At 38.9% G+C, this 16871-nt stretch overlaps 1 long non-coding RNA gene across 1 annotated transcript in view; it reads right to left on the bottom strand.

The window, feature by feature from the left end:
- LOC113948009 overlaps positions 1–14411 on the bottom strand; it is a 31285-nt gene extending 16874 nt beyond the window's left edge. Inside the window, exons 1-2 of the long non-coding RNA XR_003527950.1 lie at positions 13856–14411; positions 3171–3482 (exon numbers count right to left, since the gene is read on the bottom strand). This is a non-coding gene — a long non-coding RNA (uncharacterized LOC113948009). The remainder of the gene's footprint in view (positions 1–3170; positions 3483–13855) is intronic.
- Between the last annotated feature and the right edge of the window lie 2460 nt (positions 14412–16871).

Below are 16871 nucleotides of genomic sequence, written 5' to 3'. Positions count from 1 at the left end.
ATGTGCATATACTCACTACACTTGCTTTCCATGATCATACTAGGTAAAATTAGAAAGGTATAAATATTTATGCAGAATATTGCTTAGGGAGGCACAGCATGACACAGGCATTTGTATCTACACGAGTTTGGGGCATACTCATCCCATAAAAGGCTGATGCTCATGAGCCACAAGAGGAGATTTAACCTCAGTGCTTCTTCAGATCTCCATTATCCAGGTGCTTCTTCCATTCAAAACCCACAGTTACTGGGAATGATTATACAGTTGTCACAGAATTTATTAGGCATACAGGGATATTAGTCATACACATAAAATACAGTGCCCTTTATTAAAAGATATTAGTGAGCAACTAAGTTTTGGAGATTTTTTACTTTTTAAGAAAGGTGCAGTTGAAATGGCTGGTGCTTTTAGAATTCATGGTTCAGTTGTGATGCAGTCATTCCAGCCAGGCCATAATACTGAATGACATTTGGGTTAGAGAAGTGCTGGTACTGCAGTAATTGTCCATCCATATAGATTTTTACTGAATAAGTTCCATTTTAGTGTCTATATATATTGACCCCAACCATTTTAATTTTAAATGTTCTATTCAGAAGACTGCAAATGCTGATGATATTTAATATGACATTTTAAAGACAAAAGGCACCCATGCTAGGGAGAAGTGATGACACCAGAGTGACGCCAATTAGTCAAGGGTTGGGAAATAAGAGCTACTTTGTAATGTACATGTGAAGAATAACAAGGATGTTTGTTACCTTCTGAGTGACCAGGCTGACTTTATAATCTAGATTATACATCTGCATTACAACATCTGATCTAAGGTATAAATCAGATGTTTTTGCCGATCTGATTTTTGTTTGAATTACACCATGTTTCTTCAAAAAAACCCCTCATCTTTATTCTTACTAAGTTCTGAAGTCCTTAAGAAATTCAGAAATGGCTGCCACTAATATGAAATGTGAAAGATATTATTTCTATTCCTCTGTCTCCCTCTCCCCCTTCCCCTCCTCACCTTAAATATATGAAAAACACACCATGTCAGCAAGAGTCTGCTGTTCTCTCAGGGGTGTCAAAGGGGAGCTACCCCATCTGAGAAGGGGGAGTGGTGAGCATGATTCGGCTGGGAAGAAAACATCCTCTGTAGCATCATCAAATGATGAAAGCCGTGGGCCCTGGATTTTACCAGCCTTTGAATCTCCTGCTTTCAATCCTTTTGATGGAAAGACTTGGTATAATTGTGAACCCACAGGCACGTCCTTTTGAACCGTGGAGGCTGCAGACAACTTTCATGCTGCACAGGGTTTGCGTGACTTAAATTCACTACCAGGAATGTCTGGGGAGAGAAGGCTTGGGACTAGAGATAAAACTGGTACAAAGACACCAGCTGGATAATAACTGTGTAGGGCTTCAAACCTCCAGAGTGGGCAGTAGTTAGAAGCATCTTACAACGGACCAGAATTTTTTTTATCACTTTCACCAAGTCCCTCGTGCAGCCTTACGATTAAAAAGTAGGTTATTATCCCTTTCAAAAGCATATTAGGGTAGCAGGTTACTTAGTAGATAGAGCAGGAATGGATAGAGCAGGATAAAACAGACATCCATCTCAATGCTGCTCTTCAGGTCTTAATGAATGTGAATGGAGACTTTGGTGACCTGGCAGAGTTGAGTTCTGAAGGTCAGCATACAAGCTACTGGGTGATCTTTCTGTTTTAATTCATTTGGATGTTTTGTAGATCTGATGTAGTGCTGAGGCTAGAAGCTGAAATATGTAAAACCAAATTCTTTTTTCTGGCTGTTTTCTAGGTCCACGCAGTTGTGTTAGCTCTAGACTGCCTTCCTTGCTTCTAAACCATTTCAATGTCACTATGAAGACCAACAGAAAGGTCTGACTTGCACTGTGATAAAACTGCATTAATCAAAGTTGTGTTTCATTACTTTAAACTAAACTTGGGGATTACTAGAAATAACTATAGCATTGCATTTTGTGCTGTGGAATTCACTGCATGCATTTGAAAAACTAGTGTGCTGATTACAAATATTAGATAGATTACTGAGAAAGCAGATGTAAATGCTACTTCATGACTTTCTTAAGCCTCGATAGTGAAAAGTCAACAGTGAGTGCAAATAAATATGACTCCCATGTTTTTAGTTGCATTTATCAAAAGAGTGAAGCCTCCAAAACTGACATCAAAGTTGTCCCTGCTCAGTGGCTACCCAATGTCAATGATTCAGCCCTTTGAACATAAAACACAGAGCAAGGAGGATTTAACAACTGGGCACTGAAAGTACATGACAGGCAAAGGCCAGGGTGTCCCTGACCCAGATGAAGATGTACAACCATGTGGCCTAAAGCATTCCCATCACAGTTCTATACATTTCATTGATTAAATTAAAAAAACTAAGGTTTGTGATCATGACTTTTAAAATGTTTCAGACTTGAAACATTTTTATTTGAAGTGGCATACTACTGCAACACTTCATTTTTGTGCTACTTCACCCAGTGTTATTTGGACATCATACAGTTGTTTTGTTTTCTCAAAATATTTTTCAGAGATCCAGTTCAAAACCGCAAGATGATGTTCGGTTTTTTTTTTTTCCTCTAGCATGTGGCAGTTATGATGAATCAGAGTTTATTCTATGTTCTCTTGATCACCATAGTAACCTGCACTCTCTGTATTTCATGAGAAACAAAAAGTTATTTATTTGACAGGGATGGATTTCTGGGAAGCACTGGTTTATGAACACCAGCAAAATATTTTAATGGGACTTATTTGCTTCTCAGGTTGTTACATGTACCAGTAATTTGCTCTTCATTGGTCATGAAGACCTCACAAGAAGAAATCAATTGTAGTCAAAAGGTGTTATTATAGCTATTTTCTGCTCTCAGCAGTTGTTACATAAAGCTAGACAGTGCCCTACTCAGTCCAGACAGTTTACATATATGCAAAGCACAGTAAAGGTGCTTCACTAGCTATTGGGTTTCTTTTGCATTCTCAGGAACAAAAAGAATTCCTAAACTGCAAAAAAAAAAGCAATTGATTGTTGTTACTTAATTGCTGTTTTGTATCAGAACAGGTCTATTCTTTTCAAGCCCAAAGGGTGAGATTGCCCATCAGTTTTTAATAGTTCCTTTGGTGGTGCAAATTGATTTATTTTATGAAATTACTCACTTTCAGTGTGTTAATTGATCTTCCTGACTGGTTACTCTTAGCGGGGATCAATCCATTGATCTGCCTCATAAATGACTCCACAAAATGCAGACATGGCACAGGGGCAGTAACTGGTGTCCAGAGTGGTGCAGAAGAAGCTCAAGAGCACTTTCTTCCCAGCCCCTTGTTCTGTGGGACTCAGCCATCAAATCTGCCTTCTTATTGAAACTTTCCTTAAGCAAATTTTAGTCTTAGGGAAAAGCTGTAGGGAAACCAGGGTGACTGCCCATGCAGGTTTTCCTTCATGAAGAGAGTTCCTGCACTTTCAGTACCCTGTGGAAACACAACACTATATGACATCATCTCAGAAAGGTTTTTAAAGAACTCCATCAGAAAAAGATGTGATCATTACATTTCCAATCTCTACCTGCAATGAATGCTTCATTATTGAACATCGTTATTATATAGTTATAAACCATTTAATTTTTTCCTACTTTTACAATTTACCTAAACTGTAATTAAAACCACACATTTTTGAATCTCCAGTCTCTCAAGCATTCATATATTACACCTATATTTTCTTAAACTTTTTGTCATTCTGCAGTGAACCATAGTTACAATACAGACAAATTTAAAGCTTGAATTTCATCAGCTCTGCAGGGATTGTTTCACCCAGAAGACTAAAGTTATTTCTTCTGACTCAGGAAGAATTTTAATATGAACTCCGAGACGTTAAATGTACCAAAAATATAATGGAAAATACAGTTAATAATTCAGAATTTTTATTTTATTGGAACCATAGTTCTAGCATTTAACACACTTATTTTACATCCTGTAGAAGCAGATGCAATCAATACCAAGCACCAAGCAGAACGTGTATATCGATTGCACAAAACCCTCTTTCATACTCACCTTATCAAGTAGGTTTTCTAAGCTCTATTCTTAGGAACACCATTTGGAGGATGTGCATGTGTATGTGTAAAATGAACTGTTATTATGACTTCATCTGTGTGTGTGTTGACACTGTAGGCAGTTCTGCTGAAGTAATAACTTGGTTGTATCCAGAAGGAGAAAATCGGATCACCAGATCATTATTCAGAAGGAATTGCTGAGTAAGTGCATTGTGTTTTTTTCTTTCCTGCTAAGAGATTAAATACCATACCTGGATATTATTTCATGAGTACCACACTCAGAGTACTTATGAGGAAGATAAGGGAAGGCTGGTAGCACAAGCAAAAATCAGAGGCATTAGGAGTTAGGAAATGTTCACTGTGATAGATTCATTTTTCTATCATAATGAGCTCACTGGGAATGCAGTGGGTTTGCTCTACAAAACAGTTAATTAAAATTTTAGCTATGTTTTTTTATTTCTAAAACCTGCAGAAGACAGGGGCCTGGTTATGGTGTGCTTGATGGTTTAACTGTGGAGATTAGGCTCACATTTTTCAGTGGCTTTATAGCAAGTTAATACTGGATCAACTCCATTCTAAATGTTCAAAGACACCTAAGTCTCATTTTCAGATTTATTTAAGGCAAGTCTATATAGGCAGGTGAACAAAGAGACAGGCTTTCCCTGGGTGCACTCTGAGGTGGCCAACACAAACTAGTTCTGAACAAGAGCAACATAACTCAGTTTAAACTACTAAGCCCAGCTGAGCTTTCCTAACAGGATCAGCCCAGATGCTTTTGCCCAAGTGTAGGATCACAAGATTCTTGTCTAACTTAGAGCACAAACAGGTAAAATTTGCATTGTCCTTGCAGCTTTATCAGCAAAATGGGACTACAAACATCTAGCTTTCACAAAGTTGTGATACATTTAAATAATGTAATGTTGTATATATATTTGATACAATAAGATGATCTTGGATGAGAAATTTCACAGATGCAAAGCATTAGATCATTAAAGCCCACAGTTTATGCCTTCACATTCTGATGATCAATGTATGGTTGTATCTTTTTCCCAGGAAATAAAATAATTATTTCTGAGGTAATGGTGAACAGCTGGTAGAGAACTTACATATATGAGTTTTACATAATTTATTCATCAAAGAATTTACAGAGATTTTTAATTTCCTTTGCAAATGTCATCAGTAGAGAACACTGGTGACAGATATCACATACAATCCACCTTTTGTTATTTCCATAGAGCCACAACACACAGGTCACACACACCAAATAGAAAACTTTAGCTCAAGAAAATAAATACAATTGTAGAATGGATTTGCTTGCACAGATACATAGAAGTTTTCCAATAAAGTGAAAAGGCACTATTGAGTCTGATATACCCACCCCCAAAAATACAGGCTTTGCAGAGTCAATACTATCTTGATTTAGGTTTTAACCCAAACCAAAAGTCTCAGACTCGGCTCCGTCCACTTATTGATTTGTCTGGCATGTTGGGTTGTTTTTTTTCCAGAAATGCTTTTCTGCTCTCAAATTTTAGCTAGCTCTCCCAAAAGAATGTCACAAAGAGCAATTCTGTTCCTTACAACTGAGCTATTGACTGTCGTAATAAAAAGGAAAGACAGAAGTCATGTCAGCTTAGCTTCTCACAGGACCTTACAGTGCTCCCTCATTCAAAAACACTTATGTAATCAACAAGCAATGAGTAATGAGCTGCAAAATATCAGCAGCCCTTAATTTTCTATCAGGTATGATAAAAACTTTATAAAGCTGTGCTATTCTTGAGGAATAAAAGACCTTCTAACTACCACCAACACATCAGTTCTTTGATATTTTGCCACAATACCTCCTTTTTTTTAAATTTTTTTTCTCTTCTGCTACCTGACATCTAAATGCCTATAATTTTAGACATCAAGACCACATGCCAGAAAAAAAAAAATCCACAGGAAGAGAGCTGAAAGATATTATTTTTTCCATCTGTAGACAGTAGTTTCACCTGATGTGCAACTTCAACACCTTCTTCATCTTTTTATGAGGAAGGAGGGGGGTGAGATGAAGGAGCACAAAAAGACAGGACAGCTTCTTTAATAAGCCTTAACAATTTTGCTTTTATTAAATTTGTGCAGAGAAATTGAAAACCTTTAGGTAGGGGCAAAAAAAGCCCTGATGATGAATCACAGAGGAAACCAAGAGAGGAAATAAAGCCATGCTTAGAAGAGATTAAACAAGCCATAAAGTTTTTAATAAAAGTAGGATATAGGAAATAGAAGGAGACATAAGTGGTTGATTGAGGTGCAAATGTATGTGTGGGTGGGAGGAAAGTGAAGGGTGAATTTGTCTGGGGAGTAAATCCATTTAGGTCATTATAGTTCAATATGGCCATGATCCAGAAAAAGGCTTGAGCATATGTTTGGTGTTAATATGTGAGTCACTCCCTCAACATCTGAGCTCTGCTGACTTGCTTAGGCTCAGGTTTACGTGATTTCATTAGAATTCTCTCTTGAACTATATCAGCCCACCTTAAAGCCCATAGGCCAACAAACTGAAAGACTGAGTGGCTTTGGATTGAGTATCTTCTTGAAGGACCCATTTCTGCACACAGAAAATTGCACACTCTGCTTTCCATTATGGCACGAGCTTAAACAGAGAAACATACACAGAGGCTGAAGCAGAAGAATGTCAGTGGCAACCAGAGGGGATGGATCAGAGGACTATGCAAGCCTTTAATTGCTGGAAAACTGTGCTAAAAAGCTATAAGAGATGGCACTTGATAATCAGATTTAACTGGGCCAAAATTACTCTGCACTTAATACTTATTTGTGTGGTTCCATCAGTGGTGCCTGTACTTGCAGGCTGCAGGGTCACAGCTGAGAAGGACCAGCCCAGGACCACCAGCTGTGCCACAAACATGCCCAAGGACACGGCAGGGCACAAGTGGGGGTCTCCAAAGTGCCTCTGTGAACACCCTTTATATTGCAGCCATTAACTGCTGATAACAAGAAATGGATTCTTTGATTGTTCTTTCTACCCTGAGTTTTGGTGGGATTTCTGGCTAGAGCAGAGGAATGATTCTAGAAGAAATCTGATTAAGTCCATGATTCTGAACCACTAATGTGGGTTCATTACCTTGTGAAAAGACCACAAGTTTAAATCTCACATATTTTCCCCCCATCTTCTCATCTCTAGCAGTCCATTCTTCTTCCTCTCTAAGTTCCAATCTTACATTTTCTAGGGTAGAAAAAAATACCATACTGCCTCTTCAGAAATGAACAAAGTAGAAAAGATTAGATACACCCAATACATGTCAGAATCACTAGGCACCATATTTATTTCTCTTAACTTTGTTTCCTGAGAAATGGGAATAGAAAAATCACAGCTTTCATTGAACAATAAAGTTAATTTCTAGTTCTCAAGGTTTCACAGAAAGGCATTAAAACATAAGTCTTGCGATGTCACCACAAATATTACTTTGAGTTCTTGAATTTTTCTCACTTTTGAGCTGGCTCTCTGAGGATGCAACTATTTACTTATACAAGCAATTTGCAGAATAGAAGGACCTCTTTATCTAATATGTCACTGAGTCCTTTTTCTCCTAGGAAGTTGTGATGATGCACAGGAGCAAACTATACTAATAAAACCAGCATGTTCACGAGGTATTTTTTAAATTGCTGTATCTTATTAATAAGCTAATAGCTAAAATGTTTCTTTGAAAAAAATTCAGAAGTTGAAATTAAAACCTGTGTGTCTTTTTCAGCATTTTTATGTTTCATTTATTGGCAGACTCTCAATCAGCAAGATGAGGTGGCTGATAATTATTCAGGGTTGCCAATTAACCTACTTAGCAGGTCACACAGGTAACTGGCACAGATTGTGTCAAATCTCATTATTGGGATAATAATTTAATCAACCAGTGCATTGACTGAAGGCCAGAGAATCTGGAGAATAAATTAAACAGGAAAATAAAATCAGTACCTAGACAGACATTATATTTAATACACGAAAAGAGTTTATCACACAAACTTATAAAGCATACCACTCACTAGTAGAAACCCAGTAAAGTCTGGGGTGTAGGGTTTCAATCACAATAGTCAACATGAGTACAAAAAAATGGTAAACGTTGCCTTGCTTCTATGGATATGATAGTTTAACAAATGAAGAAGCTGTGAACATGAGTGTTATTCTTCAGCATTTAAAGAGACAAGCAATGCAATTGCCTTTAATGCAGCATTACAGACCAGACCTTCCCTGGCACATCTGCTTTGTGATCTATGTGGAGCAATCCTGGCCTCTCCTTTCCCATATATCCCAGCCTTTTTCAGTTCTTTGTGCCTGGCATTAGAGCAATGACAAAGGAATGTCAAGTAAGAAAGTCACATAATGGATAAAATCATATTTCTGGATCTTTCAAGGACAGGAGAGAAGAAAAATTACAACAAGTGCAATTTCCAGTCATAGAGTCGGTGAGAAAGCTGCGCTTTCTCTGCACAATAATGCTCTGCATTTACAAGATGACTGAGTAAATAGGAGATAGAAGTGTAGAGTCTGTCTGGAACTAGAAAAACATTTTGTGGGCAGATGGAGAAAGACCTACTGGAAGGAACAATAATATGTATAAAAAAGGGTTTGATACATACAGGTAACATGAGTTTGAAGCAGATACATACTTGTATCTTCTTCAAAGAGGTGCACAAACTTGACTAATGATTATCAGTTTTAATATTCAAAATATAGACTGAAGAAAAAATACTGCTACTAGTTAGTCCTAAATGTGTGAGGTTTAAGGAGCTCCACAAAACAGACAAAAGTACATGCAAGACTCCAGAAAAGATGACAATGTGTTGAACCTGCCCTTGTGTTCATGGTCTATTTCAGTGGTTTACTGTTTACAAGAACAAGAGGGTTATAAAAGAAGCCATCACTCCTCTGAGCAGTGGATCATTCAGTTTAAACATATCTCATAGATGTTATACCCAAGAATTACAGCACACTGTGAGCTGCTCCAGGACTTGTAATTTATTCGCTCGGTAGGGAAAAAAAGTGACTTCAATCTCAGCTCATGATAGGCCTGTAAAATGAAAAACAGCCAGCATGCAAAAATAGCCAGTGTGCCAGGAGTGAATGCTGATCTCCTAACTAGATTTGTTTTGGTTTGTTTTTTTTATATAACAATCAGCAAAACCACATGCTTAAGTTACTAGGTGTGACCTAGACCCCTCACTTATGTTGTCAAATATATTATTTTGAATCATAAAGTATCTTGCCACTGAAGCAGCATATATTATAGCAGAAAGACTGAGCATATCTATCCAATTCTGGCATTACAGAAACAACATACAGCTCTGAAGTGTCTATTTAACTAATCAATAACTTCTTAGAATTTTTTTTTTTTAAAGACTAAAGTAGGATAGCACCATCCATGGATGCTACCCACTGGTTCAGGAGTGTCAGATAACAGAACCTGCCTGCAGGGGAAAAAATCACTTTCATGTAATTAGTAGAAAACTTAACATTGATGAGTTAAACTTTCTCATTAAAACTTCCCTTGATAAAAATGCAAGAAGCCTAAAGATAAGAGCTTTATTTATTTATTTCAACATAAAGCAAGAGCTCAAAAGTACTGGATAAATTCGGTGTAAGGGCCTCTCAGTACGTGTCAGCAGTTACAAAAGGTGCACAGCTCCCAGTCTGCTTTTCTGGATCTTCTGAATATTTCCAGTGTTCTCAGCTCACCACCATTTTTTATATATTAGGTACTAAAGTTATGAATGGCTAATCAAATTACATGGGCCAAGATCACAGTAAAGAGTGACGGTAGATTAAGAAACTCCATTAGAATACTAAATATTACACCACCTAGCTGTCTAGAAAAATCAGATTTTAGAAATGCTTTGATAAGGCAAAACATTATTGACTCAACTCCATTATGGTCCAGAGAGCCAGCATTTCAGAGGTTAGCTTGGGACACTAATATAGTCTGGGCAGCACGATTCCATAGTGTGAAGGCAGGATATATTCTAAGCAGGGTTTCAAGTCCAGATGGAGATAAGCCCAAGAGCACATAACAATATGGATCCACAGGTGCACACTGTGTTGTAGCTGTGAGGGACTTGCAGAGACTGAACATACACAAACTGCATTTTCTTCAAAGATAGCCTGTTCTGCATGAGAGGTTCCCTGAGTGATCTCTGGGAAAAGGATCAATGAGAAACTTTTGGCTTCCTTTGCATTTATTACATTTTCCATTAAAAATAAAATAATAAAAAAAAGGTTTCTACTGTTCTCTTATTTATAATTCACAGTCTGCAATTTTCATGAAAGTAATCCCATTATACTGCTGTATTAGTACCTTTTACAACTTTTCATTTTAAAAAAGTGTTTTCCAATTACACAATTATTCTTCAATTGACAACAATCACATGTGTATTTACTAACTACAAATATCATGAGAAGAATTACTAGCTGATATTAAAGAACCATAATACAGTGTGATAGCATTTTGAACAGATTGAGACAGGCTAAAATATTACTCAACACCTCCTCCCATTAGTGTGCAGGTTTGAATACTCCTGGTCAGTGCTAACCTTTCTCATTCCTCTCCTTGCCAGACTAACCCTGACTCAGGGCCCATTCACCTATAGAGGTAATGTTAATTTGCTGACACACTTGCAGCAAACTGAACCACACACTCCTCAGAAAGTTTGGGTATGGAATGTCTTCTTCTCTTCTGGTGAAAATGCTGACTGCTCACAGCTGCTGATTTCCACTGAGAAGAAAACAGCAAGCAGGCTTTAATCAGAAGAGGGGGAGACAAGGGAAAAGACAGGCTCTGAGCCTCCCAGGGTTAGAGCAACTCCTCCCCAAGGCAGGCACTGCGATGGTTCCCGAGGTCTGCCCCTGCCACCTCCCAAAACAGAGCTAAACCTGCTGCAGCGTGGCTGCTTTGCCCTGTTCCCCCTCCCTGCCCTCACTTCACTCCCTCCACACAGAGTGCTGTCTCATGGGGCAGATCATCTACAACCTACTGGCAGCCTTATCTGAGCATCTACCCAGATGCCAGGGCTGGCAGAGCAAAGGGCAGACTGTTTTTATTTTTAATCTTTTCACAATTGCCTGTGTCTCTGGACAGCAAAAATGGTATTAAATCATTGCAAGCTGTGAAGAACTGGGACCGCTGTATCCCACTTCCTAGGCAAGCATTTTATCTCAGGTTGTATTTTTTACAGATAGATACTATATATTATACTCAACACAGAGCACAGTAATCCCTCTTAAAGCCCTGGTGAGAAGAGTAGTGTTGGAAACTTGGTCTAGGACGCAAATTAGTCCCATATAACTTTCCATGCTGAAGGTGTCACTGGCTGCCTGCATCTGTGCTGGCTCAGGAAACGACAAGTCTTTTGGTCCAGGGCTGCAGAACATGGCTGATTTTTTGTTTGCCTCTCTGGCTTTCCCACTACTCACAGAAGAAAGATTTTATCCCTCAGTAAATGCACAGCTGAACTAATACATTGTCAGGGATTCACTGCAAAAGGACAGTTTACTTCTCAAGATAATGCTAAAGATTCACAAGTGTAAAAGCCTGAAACAAAATGTAGAAAATTTTAAATATAATGCAGTGAATAACCACCAACTTTCCATAATAATCATCATTCAGTGAACTTATTAATAGAATAAAAGCAATATTGAAGCAAATACATGACCTCTAACACAAAAAATGGGTTGCATTTCATATTACTTTACTTAACTGCCCCTTCCTTCTCCCACCAAACAGAAGCTTTATTGACAAAATGTGCTCTGGCAATTTAGCCTGTAGACTTAAAGAATGTGCAGCTCTGGGAAAAACTGAATTATGGGTTCTATTTGTGAGATGAGGAATGGCATGTAATAACTTAATGAACTGGAAGTTTACTAGTTGTAAAAGAGAGAATTAATGGAATGCATTGTCTATCAATCTTTTTTTTAACTCAGAAATATTCAGGTGGGTAAGCGTCACATCCATTATGCATTTATTATCTTACTAATACCAATGTGTGCTAGAATCTCAGCAAGCTACAAAAATATGTCTCAGCTTCTAATTTAATGTGGATTTTATTAGTCAGTTTTGGAGGCTCTCTTCTAAACCCAGCTCTTTAAAATATCTACTCAGATATTTGGCCAGCAAAAAATTCACTTGAACACAAGAGGTACCTGCTCCCATCATCCAAAGGTGCAGCCTCTGCTCCCTGTCCAGACTGCATTCATCAAAACTGGGCAGTGAAAGGAATTCACACACAGTCACAGTGACAGCTGCATTTCAATAGCTATTTATTGCTCTAGAAACACATCAGTGCAAAAGGACGGCAAGACAACAATTTTAACAAGAAACATGTAGAGAAACCAGTCATATAAAATGGAAGAATCAAATCCTTGGCTATTAAAGAAGTCTTCTCCACTTTGTAAAGTACAGGGATTCACTTCAGCTGCAATTTCACATGGACTTATTTATTTTGCACAATTTAATGATTTGCCTCGAAATAGTTTGGACCATGATACTTATGTGTGAATATGCACAATGATGACAATAATAAAGTAGCTTAAAGTCTATTACAATGCTTCTCCCAGTCTCTGCTGGTATTATGTCTTAAAAACACAAGGTAACAAATAGAATTTAGCCCTAAATAAATACCTAAAACATATGTGCAAGAAACAAAAAATGACAGAGTAGTAAATTCAAAGTTCAAGTCAATATATATGAAGGTATATGTAGAAAAAAGCAGTCAGGTTCTAATCTATTACCCTCAATATTTCATGTGCTTCATAGATCCTCGGTTAATGGCAACTTTGACCCTACAAAGGATCAATCTGTTTGCTTTGATTTTCTTTTCCAGAAATAAAAATAAGCAAGGAAAGAAAATCTGCATTAATTTATCCCTCTAATAGGGTCCTATGGGTGGCTTTTTTTGGTTTACTGTTTTTATTTTTCGCATGGCCAGTCTAGCAGCAGAAATGTTACCAACATTAGGCTGTTTAGAAGAACAGTCATAGCCATTCCACTTAGTCAGGTATTAGCATACTATTGACATATTAGACCAATTTAATGCATCTTTTTTCTTCATTCATTTACATTTCATCTCAGAGGTCCAATAAAATGGGATTTTGAACTATCTGTGCTGAGCACAATCAAAGGGCCAGTAATCCAATAATTTGATTTTCTTGCTGAAGAGAACAGAAGAGAGGGAAAGCCATCTTTCCCTTGCTCCAGCAAGTGAGCTGCAGGCCTGCAATAGGCTTTAAGCTTCCTGTGTAAAACATACCCCAAGGGTAACAGAAGGCCACTTAAATACAGCTTGGAGGGCATAAGTGGAACATGGCTGTGGCATGTTGGCTTTCTGCCCAGGACTAAATTCCAACCATTAGCATCAAACACTCATCCTGAAGCTCTCAAACTGAAATTAAATGTCATCTATCAAATGAATAAACAATAATAAATTAAAGTAGTAGAAGTAAATTAAAAAAAAATAAATAAATTGCAGTAATTTTTACTGTGGATCATCTCTTCTGGATTGCTGTTCCGGACTGCACCCCTCGGATTATCTTTCAGCCTATGTTTTCACTACTGGATTTTTGCACATGCAAAACAGCCCTCGAAACACAAATTGAATTTATTCATGGCCCACGTTACTTGTTACTAAAAATATAGTTTTAAATAATGCTTGCTTTTTCCGTGCAAATAATTTTGTTTACTTCTGCTAGTCACAGGTTGAGTCTAAATGACTTGTATCTAAACAAGAATACAAACAACAATTAAGCATGCAAAAATGTACCTTTAGATGCCTCAGGTGGAGCTGCACATTCTGGTTTAGTCTGTCAAGGAAAATTTCAGCAGGCTTCAGAATTTGGAGAGCTGTGAATTTAAAATGGATTAGTCCTTTAGAAGTGCTCAAAGGAAAAGGAAGCTGTATTCTGGGACAGATTCTAAAAAAGGGGGATTTTCAGTAAGCAGAATTTAATTACCTAACAAATTTTGCCACAAAGTCCTGGCTAAACCTTCAATTTTTGTGAAGAAGAAAAAAAAAAACAAACCAACAACCAATTCAGGGAAACTATTATGCTTTATCTGAATCACAGCTATTATAGCAACAAATTCAGCCTTGTGCTGCGATGGGACAGTATTAAAAAGGAGAGCAAAGGGAAATATCTCACTTAATATTAGTCTCATTTCCCAAAACAAGTTGACTCTTACAGGAACTTCTCCCCAAAATTTCCTTAGGGCATGAAATAATTGGCTATTAACCAGTGTGTTCTTGACCCAAAGAATGGAGCAGAAAACATGCAAGACTTGTCTGGATTACAAGGAGAAATAAAAGAGGAAAGTAGAGTAAATACATACTGATTGAGCCCTTGGCTCTCTGCATTTTGCTAGCTGAGACTCGGAGGGTTTTACCTGCATTTGTACCGGGGAGAACCACCTGAGAAAAAGAGCAGGCAGAAAAGGGGGAAGGGAAAACAGACTGGCACCGCCTTTTTCCTTTTCAGATTTATTTTTGCCCTGCCTGCTTGCCCTGCAATCAGCGTGGGGCTGTGAAAAAGAAAGACTGCCACATCCACAGCATCATATTGCCAGTGTAGAGGGCATCTTGTCTCAACCCAGGGCAAAAGAGAAGTTACAGAAAAAGTGTCTGCAAACTAAGGAAAAAAAAAAAGGCAAACTCTTACTTATCACAAATCCTGTGAAGTCTTCTCAACAAGTGATACTTTCCTTCCCTCTTGTAAATGTGATCACCTGTGACCTCCCAAAACCCCGAGGGCTGCCCCAGCACCCCGAGCAGCCACGGGAGGAAAGGCTGAGGATGTCGGCACAGAGAGGCGGTTCCCATGCCCTGCAACGACGAAAACAAGTTGTTAGTATGCACCAGGCACTGCTGAGGGCTGAGCCTGCTGCTAATGAGTGCTGTGCAGAGGGCTCAGGTCACAGTTTTGCTAAATTCTGTGCACTTGGTACACCTGTAAATGCCACACCAACAGGCAGCTGGGCTCACACAAGTGCAGGTCAGTGTAACCAGGGTGCTGGGGCAGGTGTGTGAGCCACTGGTGAGATGTCTGCCCCTTGATGTCATGTGGTTCATTGGAGCTGGAAAGTGCTGTGCAAGTAAAGAAATCCTTCAGGGGCTGGTCGACCTCCCCTGCACCTCTCTGCTGCTGGAACAGGGTGCAAAGCCTAAATGCTGGCTCATGGTGGTTTATAATGGTCCCCAGTAAGTGTACACTACAGGGGACAAACAGAAGGCAGTAAAGTTGCTGGGATGGGCTATGATCTCGCTGGCACCACAGACATGTGATGCACTAGCTTGGTAGGATCAGGAGGGGGGTGGTCAGCTGCCATGGAGGGCTGCTATGGATGGATCCAGCTCTTCAGGGAGGACAGGCCAGGACATCAAGGAGGGAGAGCTGCGCTTTATGTGAGAGAGCAACTGGGACACCTGGAGCTGTTTGTGCCTTGGGACAGGTGACAAGACAGCTGGCAGCATATGGGTCAGGACCAGAGGGCAGCCCACACTGGGTGACATTATGGTGGGTGTCTGCTACAGGCCACCTGATAAGGAAGAAGTAGATGAGGCAAATTACTGGAAGCAGTCTCATGCTCAAAGGCCATCAAGGATCAGAGCACTGAAGGAACACTGAGTGCTGCTAATGAAGTAGCAGAACACACACCCCCCAGTATGCTCCTGGTAGATCCTAACTTGGCTCCATCTGCCTTAAACAGTGCTTTTCATCCTCTGCGTTAGCGTTCTGCTGATGGTCAGAGGATGGTGAGTTCTACCTGTACAGCACAGACCTCCTCAGCAGTCCCCATGTTTCCTTGCTGTCTTACACCCCACCAGAATGTTCTGCAGCAGAAAGAAAGGTTCTGTCCTCTCCAGCCTTACCCTGCTGGTCACTGTTTGATGCCCTGGAAGTGTAACACATGTAAACACGATGTGAACACATCTCTTTCCACATGGGCAAAAAGGAGGTTGTCTGTGTAGGAAGTGTGTGTATGTACACCTGCTTTAAAAAAAGCTCCCCCACGTTTCCAGGTTAGATTTCACCCTATTTCAAAAGCCTTCACCTGCCATATATCCCAAAGTGTCTGAATAGAACAAAAGGTGATTGAAAAAACTTTACAGATTTCAGTAAAATGAAAAATTACTGTAACCAGTGTTTCAGCAGTTTACTTAATGCCTGAGTTCTCACCTTTATTGAGGCTCTTCAGGATAGAGGTAAGTGGTACTCAGCTGTAAGACAATAAATTTTCATTGGTGATGAAAGACAAGGCTGAAGCTTAATGGGAAAGAATAGTATCCCCAACGCAGTGCTTCCTCATTCTTACATCTGTGTGGCAGGAATTTCTCTGTCTTTGTTGTATTCAGAGTCCCCTATATCACAGAAATATGGCAGGCAGAGTAAGTTTTGCCTCAGTTTTACATACTCCTATAATGGTACAAAGATAAGACAGCAAACAGAAAGTCCTGTGGTATATTCTAGAAATGTGGGACCATTTCTAGAGAATCTGAGGGAGGAATTTTAATATATTTTAATATTGGGAAGAGTCTATGATTTCAAACACAAATTAGGACTCTTAATATTCTTAAAACTCCATGGTAAACTCTTCAGATTCAGTGAGTGCCTCAGGATCTTGCCTTGCTACATTCTATCAGTGCTTTGCTTATTCCACATTTCAGTAACTTTAAATACATGATGAATTCTCTCATGCTACAAATTTATCTTCATTGAGCTATCTTTTGATCTTGGGCATTAACTCTGATCAGCACTAAGGCAGAGACAGTCTATCCAATTAGC

The sequence above is a fragment of the Corapipo altera genome, unplaced genomic scaffold (assembly GCF_003945725.1).
Source record: "Corapipo altera isolate COAL_440 unplaced genomic scaffold, ASM394572v1 65, whole genome shotgun sequence".
In the NCBI taxonomy this organism is placed as follows: domain Eukaryota; kingdom Metazoa; phylum Chordata; class Aves; order Passeriformes; family Pipridae; genus Corapipo; species Corapipo altera.
Note: the sequence above shows the minus strand (reverse complement) of the source record. Positions and strands in the feature narration are given on the sequence as shown.